General features: G+C 42.5%; 1 protein-coding gene and 1 long non-coding RNA gene across 13 annotated transcripts in view; one reads left to right on the top strand and one right to left on the bottom strand.

Moving 5' to 3' along the window:
- CES5A (carboxylesterase 5A) overlaps nt 1-27,496 on the top strand; it is a 279,814-nt gene that overhangs the window by 56,149 nt on the left and 196,169 nt on the right. For 3 of the 12 annotated variants that reach the window (XR_011482212.1, XM_070451282.1, XM_070451272.1), the window contains exons 1-4: nt 14,611-14,726; nt 14,895-14,988; nt 16,602-16,679; nt 16,900-17,040. The gene's annotated coding sequence lies outside the window, so the exon portion shown is untranslated. Of the gene's footprint in view, nt 1-11,217; nt 11,278-13,001; nt 13,137-14,505; nt 14,589-14,610; nt 14,727-14,889; nt 14,989-16,124; nt 16,490-16,601; nt 16,680-16,899; nt 17,041-27,496 lie in introns of those variants that run through there. The other 9 variants (XM_070451276.1, XM_070451275.1, XM_070451280.1 and 6 more) reach the window with 9 other exon arrangements.
- LOC110136826 (uncharacterized) lies at nt 8,377-14,537 on the bottom strand. The gene is made up of 2 exons (XR_002313739.2): nt 13,122-14,537; nt 8,377-8,532 (listed from the first exon to the last, which is right to left on the bottom strand). It is a non-coding gene; the product is annotated as an uncharacterized lncRNA (long non-coding RNA).

Here is a 27,496-nt window from a genome sequence, read left to right as displayed (position 1 = left end):
GTCCTGTTCTATTATTTTTAGTTCTTATACTTATTTTGTATATATATATATTTTTTTTTACTTCATTTTTTGATTGAAGAATAATTGCTTTACAGTATTTTGTTGTTTTCTGTCAGACCTCAACATGAGTCAGACATAGGTATACATATATCCCCTCCCTTTTGAACCTCCCTCCCATCTCCCACCCCATCCCACCCCTCTAGGTTGATACAGAGTCCCTGTTTGAGTTTCCTGAGCCATTATTTTGTATATATTTTTAAACCTGTCTTGCCAACTAGATTATGTCTCTTGAAATAGAGATCATATATCCAACTTTTAAAATAATCTTACATACCTCCTTGTAACATAGCTTGATAGATTACGTCAGCTGCTTTCAATCTAAAATTTTTAACACTGCTGTGCTTAGTTGTCAGTTGTGTCCAACTCTTTGCGACCCTTTGAACTGCAAAGGGACCCAGAGGACCCGTGGCTCCTCTGTCCATGGGATTTCCCAGGCAAGAATACTGCAGTGGGTTGCCATTTCCTCTTCCAGGGGATCTTCCTGACCCAGGGATTGAACCCACATCTCTTGTGTCTCTTGTATTGCAGGTAGATTCTTTATCTACTGGGCCATCAGGGAAACTCTTCATTTTCTTTAAATATGTGCTCTTAAGAGATTTACTCCTTTCTGAAATGTGATTTTATTACACATAGCAACTCAATTCTCAGTTAAATGCGTTCTATTAATTGAGACACAGACACACACACACACACACACACACACACATATACACCCCTCCCCACCACTAATACACCCAGAGGCAAAAGCAAATGTAATGGTAGAAATGATGGAGAACAGAGTAAATCTATTTGCATTAATTAAAGAGGTAATTAATTAAAGTCATTGATAATTGCAAAGGTAGCTTGTTTCCTATGTGTATCTAAGGACAAATGAAAAATTCTTTTTCTATACCTGGTTTCCTTGAAGTATTTTACTTTGAGGATATGGAAATTTCATATTCTCAAAGACATGTCTCTCTCAAGCCCTATGACAGTATCACTACTTTCCCCCTTGAACTCTGATTATGAAGGCTAGAGAGAGCTGGCAGTTCTGCAAGCAGGATTAATCTCCTAAATCCAGTGTGTACCTTTGGTATGGGCTAGGGCAAGAGAGGACAGAGTTTTTGGTATTAATATAGTAAATGGCTTCTATAAGCTGACTTAGCTGGCAACAGGATGTTAGCTACTTGATCCTGACAATGAGCCTGATTTTTATTCCCCTCCATTAAAGAGTGCTTTTGAGAACTCTTTTACTTTCTAGCAGTTGCAGAAGAAACCAAGTGCCCTGAAGGCTAAGATAGCAGAAACAATGGGTGATCTCACTCAAAGGCTCCCTTGCCTTTCTACTTTCTGCCACCATAAAAAAAATTCACCTTCTTAATATTCACTATTGGTAATAGGTCCAGAGTTCAGCCTCATTCAGAAACTTCCCAGCTTCCTGTTGCCACTGTGAACTGCTGATCAATATCAGCCACTGGCTTTGGGCATGAATGTAATTGTCAGTAAATTCACAGTGACCATCACAGTCCAGGTTAAGCCTTAAAATGAATGCAGTTAAATAAAAATAGATTATATATATATATATATATATATATATATGATTTTTTGACATAATGTCCTCTAAATATGTGTAGGATGTTACTATAACACGTAATTTGCTCCTTTTTGTTGTGGTTTTTATTCCTTTGTGCCTTGTGCTATAGTTAACATCGATAGTTCATCTACCAGGCAGTAAGGCACTTGAGGTCAGTATATGTATCTCATCTTTTGATATTACTCCCAGTTGCTAACATGGTGATTTGCATTGGGCTGGTTTGTAGCAAATTACTCACCAAATGCATGAACAAAATGGCATTTGTTACTAATGTTTAACAAGTATCATCGATGTGTGCAAAATACTATATGTGATTTCACTGAGTCTGGAGGTGTGTAAATATGACAGCAGGTTCTGTTTTCTATTTCTTGGTGCATAGCCATCAAGCTACACAGCTTTTCAGGAGTAGATGTGCCTCCATTTTGGCTGAGAGGACTGAAGAATGGTGGTTTGCTTTCTCTCCTGCTTTCAGTCCCCTCCTTGATGATACCCCAAATTTTCTGGCTTCAGTAGCCTAATAGGGAAAGAAAGTGAAGTGAAAGTGTTAGTTGCCCGGTCATGTCCAACTCTTTGCGACCCCATGGACTGTAGCCCAGCAGGTTCCTCTGTCCGTGGGATTCACCAGGCAAGAATCCTTAAGTGGGTTGCTTTTTAATTTCCTTCTCCAGAGGATCTTCCCCATCCAGGGATTGAATCCAGGTCTCCTACATTGCAGGCAGATTCTTTACCATCTGAGCCACCAGGGAAGCCAGCCTAATTGGGGGGGGGGGGGGGGGAACACTGTAATTCCAGGTGTCACTTTCTGGTTCTAATTGGTAGTTCATCCTTTTAATAGGAGGATTTGTATCATTCTATTCAAAATACACTTGCATCACATCTGCCACCCTTCTCCTGCCCACTCCCCCTACATTTGGTCCATGGCACCTTGACATTAAACTACCCAGAAGCATTTAAGTTTGTCTGAGTTAGAAGTTTATTGCTTATTTCTTCTTCCATATCATTTGGGAGTATTGAGTCATGTCAGTCCTTACATCCATCCCTTTTGGACTTTGGTTTAATATTTATTCATTCCAAGAAGCCATGGTTGGTTCTTATTAGTTTTCCTTAGAGGTCAGGTCTAAAGAGATGGGAAGTGAAGGACAAGAAGTGTGTATCTTGCATCCTGTGTTACACGAGGCTCTGCAGCTGTGGTCTACACTTGCTCTTCCTCGTAGGGAAAAAGAGATCTGCATTCTACAAAACTCCAGCCAGAGCAGGGCTAGTTGTCTGGTATTTTCTGTAATCTAATAGAGCAAGTTTAATAACTCAAGAGAGGTCTGCTGTATATTACAGCTCATGGCTCATGAAAAGATATACTATGTTAATTTTCTAAACTGGGTCTCTCAGGCTGAATAACATTATTTCAGTGATGCCTCTCTAGAATTAACTGCATTTATTTGAGCATCCAGCATCTCCAACTTACCAACAGAAGGGAATCCTTGGATGTTAGTGAGCTATTGAATTCCAACCGGAGCTCATCCTGTGAGAGGAAAATGACTAGTGGATACGGAATTCTCAATTCTTTGGGGTAAAATAGTTTTTGTGTGGGCAAGCTCACTTCTCCTCTGTTGATAAATGTGAGTTGTGAACTATCATGAACTTCTCTTTTTAGAACACTTCAGTGCTCTCATTCCTCCAGGATGGACTCCAAACTCCTTAACACAGCCCTCAGCGCCTTTTGCCCACTGGTCTTTGCTTTCCACGCCAGCCTCGTCTCATTGCCTCCTCCCTGTCTTCTCTCCAGCTGGACTGGAGTAATCTCAGGACACCACATAGCTACATTCTTTGTCCTCTTTGGGCCAGTCTATCACAGGCATCCTGCTGTCCTTTTCCCACATCTGTCTATTAGTAATGACAGTAGTAGTAGTAGTTGTTAGGCTCTTAGTAGGGCTCACATGGATTCTCTCACTTAATCCTTACAACAACCCTTGAGTACTATCATTCCCATTTTGCAGATGAGGAAAATGAGGCTTAGTGAGCATGTAAGAGGCCTACCCAGGCTCACACAGCTATTAAGTGGTAGCACAGGGAGATGACGCTAAGTAGTCTGACTCCTGAGCCCACTCTTGGCTATACTGCCTCTCAGCATGTGATTAAAGCATGTTTACGTGGCTAACTCCTAGTCATTATTTAGACATCACTTGCTCCAGAAAACCTCCCTGATACCTCCTGCCCTAGCCCCCAGCCGGTTATGCGCTCTTCCTGTGCCTGTTCAGTCACACCTCCCATTTCTCCCTTTATAGACTTATCATGCAAGGCCGCCTGCAATTGCTTGTTCACTTGTCTGTGTTCCCCACAAGCTCCTGAGACCCATGGGGCAGGATCCCACCAGCCTGTCTTGCCATTTTATCCCCGGCAGCTACCAGGAAGCTTGGCATTCAGCAGGAGCTCAATAAATGTTTATGGAAGGAGTAGTCTTTTAACTGAACTTTTGTTGTTGTTGAGTCGCTAAGTTGTCTGACCCTTTGTGACCCTATGAACTGGAACTCGCCTGGCTCCTCTGTCCATGGGATTTCCCAGGCAAGAATACTGGAGTGGGTTGTCATTTTCTCCTCCAGGGGATCTTCCCAACCCAGAGATCAAACCTGCATCTCCTGCAGGTAGATTCCTTACCATTGTGCCATCTGGTACAATGACTAAGCCCTTGACTAAACTTAGTGACACTGAAAACTGCACAGTTCTTCTGGCAGGAAGAGGTTAATCCTCATCTTAGTGAATTGTCAGACTCTAATGGAGGAAATACCCAGCAGCTTCTCCTTTCTTTGGAACTTCAGAATTATGTGACTAGACAGAGGCTTTCTTGTGGTTAACAGAGCCTGTGTGTCAAGACTATCACTTTAGTCAAGCTTTTGTTCACTCCAGCTGTCTCCCCACCCCTCACGAAATGCTTGTCTGCAAAAGAGATAAACCAGGAAGTGGCTTGTTGCTTTACAGAAAGATTCACCTAAGGATTCTCACTTCTCATTTGGCCCGTTACTGGGTATCATGTAACACTGAAGCTGAAAATGATGCTGGACTGTTGCTCATCCAATCCTTTTTAGATGAGAGAGAAAATAAGGCACAGAGAGGCTCAGATTCAACCACTAGTTAGTGGCCAAGCCAGAGCTATTAATATAATCCACACCTTTTATTTAAGTAATGAACTTATGTGATACATTTAAAATATAATTACTTTATGAAAATGTTTTTCACATTCACATTTATTGCAATAAATGTGTTAGCTCTAAAGCAGCATTCACCTATCTGTATACTTCAGCAGTGCAATCATGAGAAAAGATTTTCAGAAAACTTTGCTGAAGTCTAACATACATTCAGAAAATTGTATATAACTCAATGAATTTTCATAAAATTAATCCATCCATGTAACAGACACCCAGATCAAGAAACAGGACATTAACTGTGGAAGATTTTTACTATAAATAATATATGATTATTTTTATATTATCACCTACATATGTTCTATAAAATGTATTACAGGTTTATCATAAAAGCAGGTTCTTATGGGCGGTGGGTAGAAAGGAGAAGGAACTTTAAGATGACAACTTATCCTTATGTGCATCTCTCATAATTCCATAATGCAGTATTTAAAGAATATATCCTTTTGCTTTTGTAATGAAGGTGAAGTTTATTTATTTGCCTATTTGTTTGCAGAATTACTATGTATTTCACTGATTGTAAAATCATAAAGTTCTAAAATCATAAAATTCATTCATACTGGTATGACTCATTCTATAGTACTCAAATATCTACTTTAGAGCACTTTGCAGGGATCATTTGTTACGTGAGATTTGTAAACATTGGTATGTGTGTGTGCTTTATTCTTTTTTTTTTTTTTTGTATTTCTTTACATCTATTTTATTGGAGTATAGTTGACTTAACAGTGTTTCAGGTGTACAGCAAGGAGATTCAGTTATACATATATACATATTATTTTTCAGATTTTCTAAGTTATTACAAGATACTATAGTTCCCTGTACTATACAATAAATCTTTGTTGCTTGCTGCATATCTTTTTAAATTAGAAATCTAGTATTCTAGTCATATTAAGTCATTAAAAGAAGGTGAAATCATGAATCTACTATTAGCAGTGTACACACTTACTCTGGGCCCCAGTGGGTTTGCGTGGAGCACATTACGTGTTTTTACTTATACTTTTTGGCAAACTTGGATGTATTTCTGTGTGGACTGACGCATTATCGTGTCTGGTTGAAGAGCTGACCTGCCTCTGTTCTAAGCCAGCTAACCCACGCATGTGGCCCAGCTCATTAGCACAAGGCTTTAAACATCATTTCAATACTACCTGATGAAGACTTTATTCCCCATGTAGGCATTTCCCAGAACTTTGGACAAGTTATTTAACCTGAAATAGTCTCCTCGTTTCAACTCTTGGAGTAACCAATTCTGTCACATAATTATGATAAACATTTGGGGGAATAAATCTTCTAACACTGGATCAGTGTTAAACTTATCTGCAAGGCCAATACACAGTTCAATTAATAGAACAGACTGGGAAATTTCTAGAAAATCCTTCATGATCTAAAAGTTGCTTAGCCCAATGGATTTTTTAATATCATCTAACATCCTAAGAAACGTTTTCTCCCCACCAACCCATTCCCTGTCTCCATCCAGTTGTTCAGAGCAATGGCTTAACTAACTTTAGTCCAGAGAAAAACAGTTCTTACCTGTTTTAAACTTACTTCCTGCTGTCTAGAATAGCCCCTTCAGCAAGCAACATGTTAATCTACTTAATTAACATGTATTGTGCCTTCTTCAAGGCCAAGCAGGGTCCAATGATGTGCTATAGCTAATTTTACCTTCTTCCTTTTTGTGTCTCATTCTGCTTCCCCTCAGCTCCCCCTTTAGCCTTATCTGCTTACAACAAAAGCTCAATAGGAGACTAGCAATAGCATGATAAAATTAAATAGAATGTCACAAAAAGGCCTGGGAATTTGAAAGGTGCCTTTTAACTTTAGCAGGAAGGCAGAATAACATGGCCCTTGCCCTTGGCTTGGAGAAGTTTAAGCAGCAAGTACTTGATGGTTATTCTGTTTATTTGCCCTTGATGGACACTGTTTTTTCTTTATGTGAGAACCATATCTCAGTGGAATTGCAATTGAAAGTACACATCCCCTAGTAAAAGCAAGTATTGTCATCCTGTTGACGCCACTAAAGCCTGTTAGGACTATTAATTTTGTTGTTCATTTAGGCATGCATGGTTTCCACAGTAACAGCAATGTCATAGTTCCTTCAAGCCCTCTGTGCAGTGAGCATCTGTTGAGAGTCCTATGAAGGTGCCATGGTTTCTATCCTTCCTGTCACAGATTGAACCCCTGCCTTGCTCTCTTTATGTGCTACATATTTATCAAGAATCCCTAGAGAGAGGAGACTCTTTGCTGGAGCCAGTCAAAGGAGAAATAGAAATGAGTATGAAGGCTTTTGTTTCCCATGGGCTGCTGTAGAAGACCTCAGAATAAGTGGTTTGGAAGTCATACAATTATTAAAAATCTTGGTCAGCTGAAATGTGAATCAGTCCTTGGCAAAATTCATAGCCAATCTTTTATAGAGGATGGCCAGGACACTGAGTGTCCTGCTTAAAGCCAAAATTGTAAATTCTAGCCTAAACTCCCAGTGGTATGCAGTAATAGGGTGCAATCTCTTGCCAACTATTTTTCATAGTTTGAGACCTTCTCCTAAAGAACTGTATGGTTTTCAGAAAACATGTGTCTTGAAGGATGCATTTTCCCTTTTAATTTCCTCCTAACCACGGGCTGGTATCTTACATGTTTTTAAAAGCCATCTTCTATGGCAGCTATCTTCTTAGTACTATTCAACATGAGTTGAATATCTTATCTTTAATCCTGTCCTAATTAATCTCATTTGCAATTTACAGTCAGAACTAGAGGAGAGTAACAATTTATAGATAAATTACATACTAGCAAGTGAAAGGAGCTGAAACGAGGCAATCTGTCTTTTCACAACTGTTGAGTTATCTTACGTCCTTGCAGAATTGTTAGTTGAAACTTACATGTAAATATTAGGGCACCTGACTGAGTAAGTTTATCAAAACATCTTTGTAGGTTTCCTACTCCTTCTGTCATTACTCTGATCAAGATGATCAAGAACTGATTTCTGTCTTCATTTCTGCAGAGACGCTTACTCACTCCTCTTCAAAATTCTCTTACCTAATGATACCTATTGTTCAATCATAAGTAATATTTAGCAATGAAATCTTTTACTTGGAGTGAATTATCTTTGGAATTCTCTACTGATCAAGTAATTGTCATTTCCACCTTTCAGTTTATATAAGAAGCTTCTAGGTTGAAATACCGTGCTTCAGAAAGAAGGTTGGGTCTGGGTTACTCCAGCTTCCACCAAGCAGTGGGCATGTTCTGAGGGCTTCTGTTTTGCAGATCTTGTGGGGACTCCTGGGACCAATTTTTGTAGGATCTCCTACTCTAAGCACATTTTCTGGACTGTTTTTACTTTTTATCCCCATTTTATCAACAAAGAACTCTTCTCTTTATTTTTTATTCTGTAGGATCATAAAATCATAGTACTTTTGACCTGGAGAGTACCCACCCCACCCCTGCTGATCCTCTATATGCTTTTCTGTCCTCAAAACTTACAGGCCTAACTATGCTCATGTCAATCACTTTTTAAAAACTTATGTACATAGATTCATGGACAGTGGAGCACAAATCAAACATTTTGTTATATACCATTTATTATACCAGTGTGGGTTTAAAGGAAAAAACCCTAAATTACAACTGAGATTGTTTTTTCTATTTCCAGCTCTGATTTTAACTCATGCAATGACCCTGGACATGTCTCTCAATTCTGCTGGGTGTCAGTTTCTTTATCTGTAAAATGAGAATAGCATTCTATCATAACTTATTATAAAGATAAATGAGACAATATATGTAAAGCTTCTTGGAAAGTGTGAGGTACTATATATAAGTATGAGATATGTGGCCATAATGCCTGTCTGTGGACTTTAATTGCCCATAGCCAAGATCACAACACCCTTATAAGTCCACTTAACAAAAAATGTGGTTTACCTTGACCAAACAGTTTCACCAATAGCAATCCATAGTGCAGAAATTTTCATTCATGTGTGATTCTTGGCAATTGACTTAACTTTCCCATACTTCATTTTCTTACCTCCAAAGTGGATTTGACCATTTACCTAGCTCAAATCAATTAAAATATATAGAGTAAATCTAGAAGAACACATTTGATTATCCTAAGACATGCGATAGTGTCGAATGTTTCTGTGAAGTTAGAATATGTTGCAGTCTAGTTGTTTTCCCACTTCAACTGTAACTTCCAACTGTGGGCTTTCTCTTAATTGCTTTCCTTTGGCCCATACAGTGACCAGCATAGTGCTAGGAACATGGCAGACACAGAAGATATGTGTTTTCCAAGAATAACAATATCTTGTTATATATTAAAAAAAAAGGGTTTTAACTTGAAATTTTCTGTTAAGTTATTCATTCATTAATTTATTGATAAATTTATTAATTTAACACTTCTTGGCCATACATTAGAGGTCAAAAATAATAGGTGTTGGTATACAATCATGATGAAAGGCTTGTATAAATATCTATTTAGACTGAGTAGTCTCTACCTGTAGGTCTGAACTGGTACAAGTTTTGGTATCTGGTCTTGAATACATTTTATGCTGTCACTTGCAATCCTTCTACTTTGAAGAGTACTCTTCAATGACTCAGATGAAAACTCAGAGGAAACTGGTAGGGCCTTGGAGAGCCTGATGGAGCATGAAGTGCTCCAGATAATTCTGAAAGCCTACAGACCTCGAGCATCCTTTCCTCTGGTTGAGAGATCTGTTATGAATTCTCCAGTTTGAACAGGGCTGATTCTGAAACAGCAAGCCTAGGGGTTAATTAAAGACATTCCCTCTGGAGCCACTGCCTGAGTTTGAAGCTAAGCCCTACCACTTACCAAGTTGGTAGTCTTGGGCAGACTGTATGCTCTCTCTGCCTCAGTTTACTCGTCTGTTGAATGGAAGTAACAATGTGACCTCCTTAGGTTGTTTTGTAGATAAAGAGATGTCTAGGAAAGTACATTAATGAGCAGGAACAGCGCCTTCCACTCTTAGACAGCTGGAAATGTGAAGTTCTTTTTAAAGTGCCTAAGTATAGTTCTATACTTAGAGTATTGTATTGTATTGAAAATAGTACTGAACTCTGAATAATGGTAACCTGCTTCCCTAGGACAGCATCAGGAAGATCCTAGAAACTCAAAGAAATACAGATTTTGGCAAGCATAATCCAGAACTGGAAGTTAGGGAGATTATCCAAGTGTATGGTCATCAAGAAAGCAACAGGGGGTTTTTCTGGCAGAACTATGGGAAAACCCACAGTCTAATGAGGCAGAATCATGAAGTATGATAGGGGGCTTCTGCTCCCACCCCAGAAAGGTTCACCAGCCTGGTATCTGGCTTTCCTCTCAGCCATGTTCTACCCAGATCATTACCTCATGTACTCTATCTGTTCTGCTAAAACTCTCCCAGAGAAGGAAGCAAAACCTTCCCTCCAGGGAGGTCACCTAGGATTGCAGTGCTTTGCTTCATGCAAACATCTCTCCAGGGAAGGAGCCTTCACTGTCCCTGCTGTGTGGATAGATTGAGGAGCCCCCAAGGCTTGGCAGCAGGTCAGTGCCAAGTCAAGCTTCCAGACCCAGACAGAGGCACAGATTTTTATCTGAACTTAATTCCTTTTTCAGAAGAGCATTCACAGCCTCTCGTCTCTTACTTGAATTGAATCCCCATGGATCACAATTTTGTTCTGTGGCTCTAATCTAGCTGAACACAATTCAAGGGCTCTTGGTCATTGGCTGGTTCCCAGAACTACAGACCTCTGACAAGATCAGCCCTCTTACCCTAGGTGAGGAACCACTGCTCGGGAGAGTCACGTGACTGGCCAAGGTCAAGTGGCGAGTTGGTAGAAGCACTAGACTACAAGAAAGGTTACCAGTCTTCATCTAGAGTTCCTGCAATTTTTATTAGCAATAAGAAAATCTACTCAAAAACAACTCATAAACCTCTTAGAATAGAGATCTTTGATGTCGTAGGTAAAAAGTATAGAGATTGTGTAGCATAGTCATCTGAACTAAATTTTAGAGTTTTGTAAGTACCTTCTCCCTTTATTATATTTAAAATAATGTCTGACTCGCCACAGCCAGGAGTCTGAGATGTGTTCTAGTCCATGTGCACTTGTGTATCTAGGGGTGATGTTGGCATGGTTCCCCGAAGATTTCAAGAGGATGCCTCCTCTCAGGTTTTATTTTGTAGTAAAAATACTTAGTGGTGATTTTGATTTTCCTTGTCTTATGAGATGGGAGTGTCAGAAAGGAGGCCACTGACTCCTGATTTTCTATGTGGTCATTATCCGCACTCCATTCAGACCACAGTGAAGACCACTGGATCATAAATGATCCCCCAGAGACTGTTTGTGTGGTCATCTGTGGGGAGGGAAAGGGAGGTATGCAGGCAAGCAACACTGACCAAAAATATTTCTCCTAAAAGCTCTCATACTTGCAGTGTGAATTCACCACTGGAAGACTGCCATGCTTTCTATTTTAAGGTCCCATGTCTTTTATGTAGCTCTGTTGCTCCTTCTAATTCTACCCTGTGGTGTGGAGAGTAGAGATGAAGATAATGGGTCCTGGAATTGGATTGCTTGACTTCAAATTTTGGCCTTGCACAGGCTAATTTTGTGATTATAGGCAAAAGTCTTAATCTTTCTGGGTTTGTTTCCTATCAGTAAAGTGATTTGACAACTTCAACTCAAATGATTGATATGAGAACTAACTGGGGAGAGTACAGACACACTGGCCTGCAGTGGCCACTTAGTGTTAACTGTTACCATTAACATCTCCTGCTTGTGCAGCCCAGCACTGTGAAAAGAATACTGGATTAATAGGACAGGAGACCCAGGATTTGGTCTAGGCTCTGACTTTTAGGTAGCTACATGAACTTGGGACAGTCAGTTGACCCCAGTTCACAGAATACAAAGTATAGAAGTATTTGGTCCAACCTCCTCATTTGATGAATGACATTGGATGGCGAGAGAGGAAGAGGCTTTCCTAGAGTCCACAGGGAGTTAATGCCCAGGCAAGGATCAGCCAGTACCTGCTCTCTTGACTCCTAGCCCAGAGTTTTTTCCATCGTTACTTTGGGGACCAAAGATCCTGCCAAGTGTCCCCAACTTTGCTGAAGACCTGAGGACTTTGCGGTTGGCAGGCACATGGTTCCTAACAAGCTGTCTTTGGGTTGTGGCCATCCCAGAAGCAGCAGCCAGTGCATTCTAATATGTCATGGCTGGTACAAGTGTTGGAAGTAGAGTGATGCCTTTAAGAAGCTACTGGGTGGAAGCCGCTGCTGTTCTGGGGAGCCCAGAAAAGCTCATTCCAGACCAACAGGACAAACTTGGGCAGGTTCTCACAGCTCAATGGCTTAGTGACTGACCACATTTCTTCTTTCCCTTGTCTCCTGCCTGAGAAACTCACAGTGACCATGTCTCTACCTTAAGCTGTGGATGTCTCCTTGATAGCTCTTACTGTAGGCTCTTGACACCCATTTCCTCCTCTGCTCTGACTCTCACTCAGACCCTGGGAGTATAGGTTGACCATATTCTCCACTCTTACATATGTGACTTGATCCACAAGGTACTCTTTCTCTTCTGTACCCTGCCCACAGCAGACACTCAACAAAGCCAGTCCTCTGCTCATTATTCTAAATACATCCCAGGCTTCTGGCTCTGGTTCATTGCATATATTATGTCTCTCCATGAATTCTTGCTGAATCCTCTCAGATTAACTATTAGATTTCTGCAAAGCCCACAATGGTCCTCCTACTCAGAAGTGGTCTTCTTTCCTTGGAACTTTCAAAGCACATACTGACTATAACTGATGGTTTCCACATGTCAAGAGACATCCTCTTCCTCTTAAGAAATTCCTCAAGAACCATATAATGACAACTTTCTATTCCCCGAAGCATTTAGCAGAGTTCCTTACCCATTGTAGCAGCTCGGTTAGACCTGCTTGAACAGATATTGACTGGTTAGCTGGGTTGCCAACCAGGGACTCCAACCTTAATAAAAAGGTAATTCCTTCACAATGAAAAATGCTTTCTCCCTGGGTATCATTGTGAGACTGTGATAAGTCAGTTATAGCCATTCAAAGGCTCCTTGAAGCTTTGGCAATGCCCAATCATGTTGAGAATTCTACTTTTTAGAAATCTGGAGTGACACATATTTTTAATTAATATCAATTAAAATAAGTTTTGCTCTTCTTTTTCTATTGGTAGAAACTGACCACCCAACATGGGCAAGCAAAACAAGCTAACATACTCTAAAAATGCAAGAAGAAGTTTAAGGACATAAAAGGCATGATGAGTAATGGAGTCCTGAAACTTTCATTCACTCACCCACTCATTCACTTGGTAAGCAAACAGGTTGTTGTTCAGTTGCTCAGTCGTGTCCAACTGTTTGAGACCCCATGGACTGCAGCATGCCAGGCTTCCCTGTATTTCAGTATCTCCTGGAGTTTGCTCAAGCTCATGTCCATTGAGTTGATGATGCCAACAGAATAAAGCAGATAGGAAACAGTTGTATTATTCTATTCATGCAGAGTTCTATGCAGAGATCTATATAGCCCTCTGCTAGAGCCCTGTGCTTCTGAAATTGTTTGCTAAAATAATGGTCAGAAGTAGTTTGTGTTCACCAAGTTGAGCTCGGTTATTCCCTAAAATCAAATACTCCGCGACTAATTTTATCACCAAATTCGGGGAAAAAATGAGAAGAATGCAAAGATTAATCCTTGGAAGCCCTTGAATAAGCCTTTCCTCCTCCATTTTGTCTGCTTTTTAAGTTTTGTATTCAGAGAATAATAGGTGAGGCCTTCTGTGGATAATTAAAACACATGTAAATTGAAATTCTCAGGTCAGTAATTAAATTGAGGAGCTCGCTGGGTAATGTTTACTTTTTAGCTCCCAGATTGTGTGTTCAGTTTTTCTTTAAGCTGCACTTTTCTTTTCCTTTCTTTCTTTTTTCAATCTCAGAGATTAAAGCAGCCTGAATTTTACACTAATATCTTATGAAAGCCACGGTGGGGGAAGCCACAGTGGTTTCAGTAAACAATGTGCTTTGATGTCTCCAACTTGAAATTCATATTTTGAGAGCCCTGATACATCTAATAGTATTTGGAATAAGATTTTAAGTCACTAAGCTGGGGCCATTTGCAGAGACACATGCCCGTGAAAACTAAATGTTAGCATTCAACTTGCATCTTACCACTGCCTTACAACAAAACGCTTCCTTTCTTCTCTGGGATGTTTGTGTGGTGCACGTGTCACACACGGGTGATGTGTCCACACTTCTTTTTGCCTGCTATTCACAAAGTTAAGAACTGTTAACCTTGGCTTGAAGCTTTGAGCAATTTATTTGGGCTTGGGAGTGGATATTTAAGAAAAAGTTAAAGAAAAAAAGACTTTCCATGAATATATCATTTTTTGTAAAACTGTGGAACCATTTGAAGAGTCCTCTTTTGACTGTGAGAAATACCATTGTTAGGGATTTATGTCTTTAAGCTGAAATCTGTCGGTCCCATTAGTCTGTTTTCGGGTGCAGGTGCTGTGGCACCCTTTTAAAAATATCATGACCCTTTGACCATATTCACAGGCTTCTGGGCAGTGAGAAGCTCCAATAAATATTAAAATATAAGAATAGATCTCAAGAATGGCATTTCTGTTAGAACCTCAAGACAAAGTTCCCTTCATTCTTGCCTTGGAATCCCTTAGATCATACAGGCCATATGCCTCCAGCAGGGTCTCAGTAGCTCTCGTTTCTTTGGCGGTCACCTTGTGTCTGTGATGTCATGAGTGGTTACCATGGAGGTAATTGTCATGATGTGGGAGATGTGTGAATTCAGGTGCGGAGAAACTCAGCAGTGAGAGAGAGGTCTTTGAGAAAGAGACAAATCCCCTTTCATTCCAACTTCCTTAGTAACAAAAGAATTGAAGGAGGAAAAAAAGGTGGGGAGGAGATGTAAATATAATAACTGAAAATTATCATATTTTGAACAGCATGCTTTTTAGGCTTTGCATGGCATATTGAAAAGTTTTCTGTTTATTTATTTAATTATATTTTTCTCACAGAGTATGGTGTTAAAAATAACTTTCATGTTCTTTCTTGGAGAAAAGAAAATATGGCTTGTGATAGCAGACGAGAATACTATATTATGCAGTCCAAGTTCAACAGAGAAATCTTTTGAATGATATACCAGGAAACTCAAAGGTGATATGTTTTGCCCAGTTGGGAGAAAAAAGAAACACTGTTGCAATCTGCAAAACACTACAAAACAAGAGAGAGCCAATCTAACACAATGCAGCCAGACTGGCTTGCTGCTGGCATTTGACAAGCTAGGAAAATGAGACTGCAGAAATCCACAGGGAATGATTTTACTTTCCTGCTAATGAACAACCGTACATATCTTGCTTGGAATGAGGGGTGGTGGGGTTGAGGGCAGGGGAGCTGCTGAGCAAGCACTTTCAGGAAATGATCCAGAAACCCCTGCCTGGGGTTCGAGATAATCAATGTCATCACTGCTTGTTCCGATGCTCTGTCTTTTCTGGGAAAGGACCTGGCGAGGCTGGCAGACTTAGGTAGTCAGTGTGGTGGCTGGTGAAAGAGGGACCCTGTCGAGGCAAGTGCCGGGAGGCTGGGCACCCTCAAACTTTGGATTCTGAGGAAGTGGCTTGAGTTTCAGTCCTAGATTTGCCTCTGTGAATTTTCTCTGACCTTCGTCAAAGCCCTTAACTGCTCTGTCTCCTCATCCTGTTAATTACATGAGACTATTGTGAAAATAAATGTATTGGTATAAAATAACTATTTTTAGGCATAATACAAATGTAAGGGGTGAGACTTTGTTATTTGAGGTTCCATGTCAGCACAGGGCTTCCCAGGTGACTCAGTGGTAAAGAATTTGCCTGCCAATGGAGGTGACACAGGAGACATGGGTTTGATCCCTGGGTGTGGAAGATCCCCTGGAGAAGGAAATGGCTACCCAATCCAATATCCCTTCCTAAGAAATTCCATGGATAGAGGAGCCTGGTGAGCTACAGTCCACGGGGTCCCAAGGAGTTGGACACAACTTGGCAACTGAGCACACACCATATCAGCACAAAGATATTTAGTTTTTCTTGTCCAGTTTTGTCCTTCATAGACCTACAGATGCCAGTGGGTACTTTGGTGAGCACTAATCCTGAAGCCCCACTCTCCATGGCATTGCTTTGGGGAGAAAAAGATGTAATAGGATTCTCCAGAGAAAGAGAACCAATAGGATCTCTCTCTCTCACTCTTCAATTTTCTGTGATCTATTTGTCCATCTATTTTTCTATCTAAAATGAGATTTATTATGAGAAATTGGCTCATGTCATTATGGAGGCTGAGACGTCTCATGATCATCTGTCTGCAAGCTGGAGACCCAGAAAACCCAGTGGTATAATTCAGTGTGAGTCTGAAGGCCTGAGAACCAGAGGAGCTGATGATGTAAATCTCAGTCTGAAAGCAGAAGAGATGTACTAGTTTAAGTAATGAGGCAGGAGAAAGGGAGCAGATTTCTCCTTCTTCTACCTCTTGTTCTATTCATAGGCTCTATGAATGGGATGATTGCCTACCTGCATTGGGGAGGGCAACCTACTTTACTGAGTTCACTGATTCTAGTGCTAATCACATCTGGAAGTATCATCACAGACACCCAGAAGTAACTTTTAATTTGGGCAGCCCTGAGGACCACGTGAGTTGACATGAAATTAACCATCCCAGAGTGATGTCTCTAGACAATGCTCAGTTACCACAGGGTCAAGTATAAACTCCTTAGCTTGGTGTTTGGTGTCTCTGTCCCCAAGGTGTTGCTGGACCATTAGTAAGGAAGACTTGTAAAGGAGTGGCCACAAAGTGATACAAGGAGCCCTATAGCAGCAGGGGTGAGTCCAGAGGCCTGAGGAGTCACGATGAACCAGCAGAGACCTGCTCTCCTTGTGTGGGGGCAGGCATAGCTGGAGCAACTGGAGGGAGAAGGTGACCGTGAGTGGTGACATAACGCAATCTCATTCATGTTCACATTTTCCATTACAATCTGGGTGCAGATGGCTCTGGAAATGTACATCTCCAGCCCAGACCCATCTATCACTTATCTTTCCACAGGGAGAAAGCCTCAAGGGCTCCCGAAACCCTTTATGTCCTCAACTGACCTCAGGATCTTTTTACCCAAATCTGGTCACCTTCCGATGTTCCACCGTTCCAGATGGCACCGCCCATCCATCTGGTTGGCTATACTCGGGTTCGGTAAGTTTATTTTCTTGGCTCACTCACCACTCCCAGCTCCCAGTCCAAGTTTACATCTGTATCACTTGCCTGAGACGATGCAGTTCCCTCCTCACTGGGTGCCCACACCCACTCTGTGCCCCCATCCCCTTCTCCCCACAGCAGCTGGAGTGAGCATTTCAAAACGCAAATCTGATTATGTCCCATGCTCCCTAACTCCCCTCCTCCCCTGCATAAAACCTCTTAATGCTGTCTCATTTCTCTCAGGATAAAGACCCATATCCTCAGTAGAGCCTCTAAGACCCCTCGTAAACTGACCCCTGGTGACTTCCCCACCCCACCTTGGACCAGCAACCCCACCTCTGTCATCAGCATTACCAGCCTTCTTTCTGCTCCTCAGCGGCCCCAGGCCTAGGCCACTCCCTTGGCAGGAATCCTCTCTTCTGTTGCTGCTGCCACTCCCACCCGCATTGCCTAAGTTATCCCTTCTCATTTTTCAGATACCGCTCAAATATCACTCCTTCAGGGGAACCTTCTCTGGTCCCCCAGACTACTTCAGCCCTTCCACCATGTATATCTCTGAACACATTTCCTTATCAAATATCAGTCTGTAACCATACATGTACTTTCGTGGTCATTTGATGCGTGTCTGTTTTCCCTGGAAGGTTGTAAGCTCTGGGATGCCTGGCTGGGTTTGCTGTCTGCCACAGTGCTGATTCCCAGCACACTGCCTTACAACCTCCATTAATCATGCATTGGAGGAATGAATGCACAATGTTGTTCATGAATGGAGGGCAACCCCGTGGGAGGAAGTAGCCAAAGGTGAAGCTGGGTCAGGATACTGTCGCCTAGGCTCGGGGGTGCTGTGCAGCCCGGGACACAAGGATGTGACAGCCCACGAGCTGCCTTTAGAGGAATAGCTCTGAGGGGCGTGTAGCATGGAGGCAGAAGATCTTAGAACCAGGGCAACACTTTCGGAAGCGTCTGCTGAAGATGCCCTGTCCTGGGGCTGCGAGAGGAAAAATGGAGAGGAGGGGACAAATGCTTTTAGTATTTCCCATTTCTGTTTTCCCCCCTTAAGGATGGAAACAGTGGATCAAGGGGCTTTACATGGTTTAACATTTTTAATCTGTCCGACCCCAAGGTCACCAATGTGGAGAAGAATGAGGGGGTTTTGAAACTGATGGGGTAGTGGCAGTGTGGTGGAGTCATGAATCTGTGGGTCTTTCTCCTTTCCCAGGCAACTGTGGCCTGTGGAAGGTTAAGAGGAGTGGATACTCTTAGACTTGCTGCCCTGAGCTGATGGTGAATTGGTGTGTGAGGGGTGCGAAATCTAGGGAACCTCCTTTGGGGCTAAACATATCTGATTCCCACCTTCCAGTCCTGATCTGAGAAGTCTATCAATGGAGGCCTGGCTTAACTGAGACTCCAGGTGTCTTATAATGAAGGGTATTTTGAAATGGGTGTAGTATGGAGCACAGAGTGGTCTCAGGACCACCAGGTCAGACCTGGGCTTGGGGCCACATCTCTTATTTTGCTTACACTTTTCTTTCTTTTTTTGTTTGGCTGCATTGTGAAGCTTGAAGGATCTTAGTTCCCTGACCAAGGATTAAACCCAGGCCCCCAGCATTGGAAGCACAGAGTCCTAACCATTGGACCACCAGGGAAAGTAAAGTGAAAGTGTTTGTGTTTGACTCTTTGCCACCCCATGGGCTGTAGCCTACCAGGCTCCTCTTTCCATGAAATTCTCCAGGCAAGAATACTGAAGTGGGTAGCCATTCCCTCCTCTAGGCAGATTCTTTACCATCTGATCACCAGGGAAGCCCATGCTTATTATTTTCTGTGGTTCCTGTAGGCCTGAATCACAACAACAGCACTAGGATCATACGGATTGCTCTACTATTCCATCATTGTTAGATAGAATGCAAAACTAGATTATGCCACTAAGTTTTTAATTTTTTAATATTTATGCCACTAAATTAAAAAAATTTTTCTTTCAATTTATTTGACTGTGTCTGGTCTTAGATCGTCATTGTGTCATGCAGATCTTTCATTGTGGCACATGGACTGTTTAACTGTGGCTTGTGGGCTTGTGGGATCTTAGTTCCCCTACCAGGGATTGAGCCCATGTCCCCTGCATTGCAAGATGGATTCTTAATCACTGGACCACCAGGGAAGTCCTGATGCCAAGAAATTTTAACTTTTCATGAATGTCTTTTGTGGATCTAGCATCCCCCATCCCCTTTATAGTGTGACCAATATATTAATAACAGTGTTGTCTTAATAGTGTTTGTGGCTAATGTGTCATTTGATGTTTTTTATCTATAAGCAGGGTTGCAACATTTGGTTATGCCAGTACTGCATTGCCCAGTTCTGGCTGTGCCATTCCTGTAGACTCCCATGGGACGGCGCCCCCTGGAGGTGCGCACGGTAGCAAGGCTGACTATGAAGCATGCAAGGCAGGCACTTGCCTTATTTTGCACCTCAGAATGGTGACGTGCCCTGTTCAGTGTCACGTGACAAGTAAATGTTGGTCCTGCAGCTAGGGCTCAGCTTCTGCGTCTAAATCCAGCCTTAACTTGGCCGCGCCTTGTGGCCTCTTGACTGATCTGTGCTTGAGTAAATGAGTGAATGGGGAGAGATAAAGACTCCACCCAGGGGCCAAATGAACACACAAGGTCCATGACTTGTCCTGAAAGTCCAGAGACCTGCCATCTGCAGAACCAGCTGCCCTAACCTCGGTCCATCTGCCTGGACCTCAACCATTTCCATGTGGACTTTGCCCACACGGTGGGCCCCGGATGACGTGACCTTGGGTGTCTTTCTGATTCCTTTCCTGAACCCCTTGCCTTTTCCTGGAACACAAGGCCACCCCTCCCTTGCCTGTCCTCGTCTCTCAGGGCCTCTCTTCCAGTTGCCACTAGGTTATCCTCTCCCTTAAGGCATTCATTAGTAAAATGGAAAATTGTAATTTCAAGGGAGGTGTAAAAAGATAAAACAGCCTTTCAAACACAAAGGAATTACTCCATTAGAGTGGAATTCCTGGCCAGCTGGGAGAGTCATGAGTCTCTCTTTTACAGGGCAAAGCAGGAAATGCTGATGAGGAAACTGGGAAACCACATAATGCAGTTGAGGCAACTGAGGACTCAAGACTTTGTGGCTTGGCTGAGGCTAGAACCCAAAGGTTTTTCCATGCTACCCTGTTTGCTGGAGCCATTTTAAGTTGGGGTCTATTCCTCATGCTTTTTACGCCTTACATGACTGAGGGCAGCCCTGCTTTCAGACCATCTCTGCCCCTTCAGTGTTTGGGGGAACAGTGTCAAGGGGATAGGGAGCTTGGTCAGTGGTGTCCTGGACTCTGGCACGACCCGAGGATCAGGGCTTTTAAATGCCATTATGAAATGCAGCCCGTCTAGAGCTCAGTGCCTCTTCCCATCAGAGTAATGCAGCCGTGGTGTAGGGTGGAGTGGCGACTGGCTGCCTGGCAATCTCCCCTGGAGCCCAGGAGAGGGATTACCCTCACTCAGGCAGCCTCATCACTGTAATAAAAATGGGAGTTATGTTTATCGACTCATCAGGACTGCCCATTTAGACGATTACCCCATCTCCAATCCTATTTCTAAAGAAAAGAGGATTGCCAGACACTTCCTCCCGCCCCCACTGTTGGCCAGACCAGTGTTTGTGGGTGATTTTGTGGGGGGATGTGTTGAAGGTAGGTACGCAGCAGGCCGAGAGCTTTGCCCTCTTTGTCTTTCAGAGCTGGCAAGCCCCAGTGGGATGGCCAACCCCCAGGAGATAGGAGAGCAGGAGAAACAGCCTGGCAGAGGCCCGGATATGCCGGCTGGCGTCAGTGATTTCCTGCAGGAGATTCTGCCGGCCGAGTGCACATCACCCTTCTTTCGCCCCTCCGTCTTCTCCCATGTGCTGTTCAAATAGACTAAAGCTACCCTGGATCATGCTCATCCAAACAGTTGTTTAACCTCATCTGTGGCACCCACGTAGGAGGCAGGATCATCCGTTTGGAACAAGATGGGGAGGAGATGAGATAGATCCCTGAGCAGCTGGATTCTGCATTACAGTTTCTCTTTCCACACAGAGGAGCCTTTTGGGCTCTTGCTCAGAGACCATTGACTCTTACTTAACACACAGCTCTAATTAGCTTGGTAAAGTACTTTCTGGCACCTAAGCATATTGTTAGTGCAGGTGAAAGGTGGGGAAAAGACTGTTACAGGCTGGAGTCAACTATTAAGAGCTAGACAGAGGAGGTGGGGTCTATGGGAACAGCAGCGGCTGGGTTTCCTGCTCAAAGGGGGACACTGGGCAATTGGCCCTGTAGGTCCCTTCCACCTTTTCAGTTCATGGCTCTGTATCTGGTTTGACTGTGATAGTGAGGGGAAGAGAGGAGGTGAAGGTGACTCCAGTGGGGAGCTGGTATCCAGCCGGAAAGGCAGGCTTGTGTTTTGGGGAACCCTGAGTTTTGGTGCACAAATGTACTCACCCACTTTTGCCAGAGTCCTCCAGACTCTCAGATGGTACTTGTCCCTCATGGTTATGATCTGATTACTTATCTGTCACCCTGATCCCCAAGCATCCCTAGCATCCCACACAGTGCCTCTTGGAACTTAATAAATAATTGTTGAATGAGTGAATGGTTATTCCAGACAATCCAGATAAAGCCTCTTAGCACAGTGCTCACCTTGTAAACATTAGATATCAGGCATACAAATGCCTGCCTGCCTATTTCACCATAGAGAAAATAATCTTCCCTAGATCTGAGCAGCTACATTAAGTTTGTGCTTGCCTGACATCCCCACCACATGCCCCTCCCTGGAGATGAGATTCTGGAGCAGTGGTCTCTGAGGATTCTCCAAGAGCCAGACGCCTGCGTCAGAGCATCAAGGGGGCCACTTAATGACAGAGATGTTGGGCTAAGTAGGCTACTCTCAGTCAATTTGAAAATTAAAAAGGCATCCTTCTCCCAATGGAGAAACTTCAAATTATGAACCCCTTGGCCCAAATTTCCATAATCAGACCCCCTGGTCCTTTGTTAGTTAGTGAGAGGACCCCACCTCACTCTCTTTTCATGACCCACACACAGCACATATGTAGATATGTTTATACCTTGTGTTGCTTGTCCTTGATGGCTAGTATACTGGTGTGTTTCTGTGTATGTTAATTTTTCCTTTTCACTCATCCAGTGTAGTTGTGGCCCCACCCCCTGAGACCCACAGGAAGGAGACATCTTGTACAGTGGTCCCAGGAGGCTCTGATCAGCCACAGGACTCATCATAATGTCTGTCATTTATTATCTCCTTTGCACCAGATGCTCCACCTACCTCACCTCGAATCCTCTCAATAACCCCACAAGTTAAGAATTATTATTCCCATATTATGTATAAGGAAAGTAAAATTTGAGGTGCTTTAAAAAATTTCTCCAAGTTTATTTGTAATAGAACCAGGCTTGGAGCTAAAGAGTGTGGACTTAAGAGTCTAAGCTCCATTCCCTGGGGTTGGCTGCCCCTCCATGGCTCAGAAGTTTCTGAAGATAAGAGTCAGCACCTCCCAAAGGCTTGTGCTCATCAGACTGGTTCTCAGGTCTACTCCTCCCTGTGTTTCCCCAGGTCCATGCTCTAGAGCATACCTGTATCGGTATGCTGTATCAGTCCATGTCTGCACACCTGCAAGGACCTCCTTCACGGATTCTTGGTCTCAGATAACCCACCACAGCCAGGTTGCTCCCATCTGCCATTGCCCAGCTCAGAACTCACAAGAATGCCCATCTTCAGCTTTACGTACTTTTTGGTCTGCTTCCAAGACTTGCTATTCTGTTCCTTTCCCATATCTCACTTCATCTGAATTAACTACAGTCATCTGCATGACCACAATGGAGGCCATCCACATTTCCACACCACTATGCTGAATCTGTCCTTGGAGACCCTAAGCCTTCTTCCCATGCCTCAGATTCTCCCTTTCCTTTCAGATCCTGAGATAGGTTCCCTCTGAAAGGTATACTGACTGCTCACCTACCTCTCCTGAGCTCTCCACAGCACCTGGGTGCAAGGTATAAATTAGTACCCAATGCCCTTCTGACTTGTGAGTGATTATAAGAGTTCCTTCTCATTTCCAATCCAGTTTCCCCATCTGAATTACAGCCTCCTTAGGAATGAAAACCTCTTTATTAAAATTTGTCGAGGTGTAACATGCATTATAAAATCCATCTGCTTAAAACTTTTCGGTAAGTTTTGACAAATGTACATACCCATGTAACTTAACCATCATCACAACCAAGGTGGAGAGCATTTCCAACACCCCAAAAGTCCTTCTGTGCCACTATGCAGTCAGTCTCTCCACCCCCTAACCCAGGTACCCACTCATTATTACAGGTGGGTTTTGCCTGTTTTTGAACTCCACGTAAGTTTTAGTTACAAAGAGTGAACTCTTTTGTGTCTGTCTTTTTTGCTCAGCACAGTGTTTTAGGGAATTTTCCATATTGTATGTATCAAGAGTTCATGATTTTTTGATGCTAATTAATATTCCACTGTATAAGCTATACCACAACTTGTTTATAATTTCACATGTTGATTGATATTGGGATTGTTTCCAATTCTGGGCTGTTGTGAACATAGTAGCTATAAGTGTTAATGCACAAGTATTAGTGTGGACATGTTTTTATTCTCTGGGACTGAAATTTCTAGGTCATCTAGTAAGTGCATGTTTAATTTTATTTTGAAACTGACAAATTATTTCCCAAAGTGATTTCTCTATTTTACATGCCTACCAGTAGTATGAAAGTTCCAGTTGCTCCACAGCCTCACCAAATACTTGGCATTGTCAGCCTTTTAAATTTTAATGAGTACGTAGTCACATCTCATTATAGTTACAATTTGAATTCTCCCTATGATTTAAGATTTGACTACCCTTTCATCTGCTTATTGATCATTCACATATTTTGTGAATTATCTACTGAGAAGTTTACCTTTTAAGAATGTTTGATTGTCTTTTTAATTGTGAAGTTTTGGGGGCTCTTTCTATACTTAGATTATCTAAGTCCTGTCAGGTTTATGTGTTGTGAATATTTGCTCCCAGGCTGTGGCTTGCCTTTTCATGCTCTTTTTCACTAGTTTTCATTGGGGTGTAGTGGTTTCACAGTGCTGTGTTAGCCTCTGCTCTACAGCAGAGTGAATCAGCTCTATGTACACATGCGTCCCCTCTCGTTTGGATTTCCTTCCCAGTTAGGTCACTGCAGGGCACTGAGTAGCCTTTGCTGTGCTGTACAGTAGGTCCTCACTAGTTACCTATTTCATACGTAAGAGTGTATGTGTAGCAATCCCAGCCTCCCAGTTCACTTCACCCCTTTCCCTGACTGGTGTTCATATATTCATTCTCCACATCTGTGTCTCTATTTCTGCCTTGCAGATAAGTTCATCTGTATCATTTTTCTAGATTCCACGTATAAGTGACATTATATGATGTTTGTTTTTCTCTTTCTGACTTAGTTCCCTCTATATGACTATCTCCAGGTACATCCACGTCTCTGCAAGCGGCACAATTTCATTCCTTTTTATGGTTAATATTCCAATGTATATATGTACCACATCTTCTTTATCCATTCCTCTGCTGACAGATACTTAGGTTGCATGTCCTGGTTATTATAAATTGTGCTGCAATGAACATTGGGGTGTATCTTTTTGAGTTGTGGCTTTCTTCAGGTATATGCCCAGGAATGGGATTGCTGGGTCGTGTCGTAGTTCTATTTTTAGTTTTTTAAGGAACATCCATACAGTTCTCCATAGTGGCTGTACCAGTTTACACTCCTGCCAACAGTGTAGGAGGGTTCCCTTTTCTCCACACCCTCTCAAGCATTTCTTGTTTGTAGATTTTTTGATGATGGCCATTCTGACCAGTGTGAGGTGATACCTCCTTGTAGTTTTGATTTGCATTTCTCTAGTAATTAGAAATGTTTAGCATCATTTCATGTGTTTGTTGGTTAAGGTTAGGGTTGCACATGTTGTTCACTGTCTAAAGAATTGTTTCATTCATTTTGCTCAGTTTTATAAAAATGTTTATTGGCAGGGTTACTTGGCACCAGTTATTCCATCATGATCAAAAGCAGAGTTCTAGGAGACTATAAATTTCTAGGAGACTTATAAATTTCTTTGGTTATCACAGATTTAATAGGTGCTGAAGACAAAACGGAGAGAAATTCTATGGGTCTGTCTATCTGGGATGTTTTGCTTGTGTTTAAGGCTAGAAAATTATATTGGGACAGGTGTTTCTTGAAGGATAAAAGCACCTGGTGAAGTCCAAAGCCTTGGACCACTTCCTTTGGTAATAGGATGTCACTGCTATAAGGTGTAGAGACCATACTTTCTTTCCTCCATGAGCGTCCTGGTCACAGACTCAGCTGTTGTATCTAGGAACCATCATAAAGATTCACACAAGGCCAAGTTAATGAGGATTGCAGTCACTGTCACATGTGACTCTCCAGGAGTAAGCAACAATTATGCAGTCTCTGAATTTATTGTTATCTGCAGGTCACAAATGGCTCAGCAATCCAGCAGAAAGGTTAGCCAAGGGAGCTTCATAACTGAGCCATTATATTCATAGGAATAAACAAAATATTTGGGGGGATGAAATATTTTATCCATAAGAAAAATAGGGAAAAGGAGGCCTGAGAGGTGGAAGATGACCGTCAAACCCAGGAAGACTTCAGAGCTGAAAAATCAAAGGTAAGAAGAAGGGGCAAGGCAGTACCATCATGATTTGCCTCATGTGCAGGAAAATGGTTCTTCTGGATCCCAGTACTGCTCTTCTTTGGACTGGAGCTACTACATCAGCATTCCTGGGTCTCCAACTTGCCAGTTCACCATGTGGATCTTAGGACTTGTCAGCATCCAGAATTGTGTACACACACACACATGCACACACACACATACACACACACATAACCTATTGGTTCTATTTTTCTGGAGAATCCTGCCAAGGGCAGCATGGGGAACCACATGCTGTTTAGTCACTAAGTCGTGTCCTACTCTTTGTGACCCCATGGACTATAGCCCGCCAGGCTCCTCTGTCCATGGGATTTCCCAGGCAAGAATACTGGAGTGGGTTGCTAGGAACCATATAGATCTTCCTAATTTCAAATTCCCACTCAGCTATTTATTAGCTGTATGATCTTGGACAAGGATTTTCATTTCTCTAAGCCCCAGAGTCCTCACCTATAACATGAGGATATTTCAATTAGAATTGTTAAGAAGGTAAAAAAGGGAAGGTAAAAAGGTCCAATTGCTAGATGTGTAGATATCTAGAGAATTCTTCCTGCTATAGTTCTGTTCTTCTAGCTGCTAACCCACACAGGAGAGAAGGTTCTTGGTAGGGGGAAAGTAGCAATGATATCCTGCAAGTCTCCCGTTTCCTAGTGCTTCTCGGGTAAGACAAGTGAGACAGGGGAAAGTGACATTTACTAGCAACTTGAATTCACCTACAGAGGCTTTTCAGGAAATTGTACCCAAGGATACTGTATTAGAGTTCTCCAGAACCAATAGGCTAAATATAGAGGTATGGAAAGAGATTTATCATGAGGGATTGGCTCAAATAATCATGAAGGCTGAGAAACCCCCTGATCTGCCATCTGCATGTTTACATAGGCCAGAACCACAGCCCTGCAGTCTTGGGTTTCTCCGACAGCTCTTTCTCCCAGCTATTTCAAGCCTCCAGACTCTTCCAGCCATTCACTCCACCCCACAATCTCTGCAGAGCCCCACGTCTACCTGTCCACCTTGTATTGTCTCTTGGCTGTCCCCAGGCACTTCAGACGTGGCAAATTCTCCAAACCTCCTCCGTTTCCTGTGTTTCCTGTCTCCAGAAATGACATCACTGTCCTCACAGTTGCCCCCAAATTCAGGTTTTACCTTTGTTTTCTCCCACTCCTTTACCAGTCCTTCCCTTATCCAGACAGTTACCAACAATGATATATTTCTTGGGCACTTAGTAGATCGTAGGCACTGCTCCAAGCAGCTTGTGTCCTATTATTTTATTATCTTGTTTAATCCTGCAGCCCTCCCCAAATGGTACAGATTCTCACTGTCCCCATTTTACTGTGGAGGAAACCGAAGCCAGGAGAGTGTAAATGAGCCACAGATAACCCGCCTGTGAATGGTAGAAACAGAATCGAACCGAGCAGCCTGTCTGCTGAATCTGTTCTCTTAGTCATTACAACAGAGTGGCTCCCAGCCTAGAGGGAGAGACAGGCAGTGAACCAAGAATTCTACAAATAATTATTTCATTACCATGGTGATAAATGCTGTAATGGAGATGTGCAAGGAGCTCTGTTTAAGATGGCTGGGAGTCTCAGTTGGGGAAGGGAAGGAGAATGTTTCCCTGAAGAAGTCTCCTTTACACTGAGCCCTGTAGGGTCCCGTTCATGACATCAGCAAGCAGGGGGCATGATGAGGGGGGACAGATGCCCCTCATAGAC

Source organism: Odocoileus virginianus, chromosome 20, assembly GCF_023699985.2.
Source record: "Odocoileus virginianus isolate 20LAN1187 ecotype Illinois chromosome 20, Ovbor_1.2, whole genome shotgun sequence".
NCBI lineage: Eukaryota > Metazoa > Chordata > Mammalia > Artiodactyla > Cervidae > Odocoileus > Odocoileus virginianus.
Note: the sequence above shows the minus strand (reverse complement) of the source record. Positions and strands in the feature narration are given on the sequence as shown.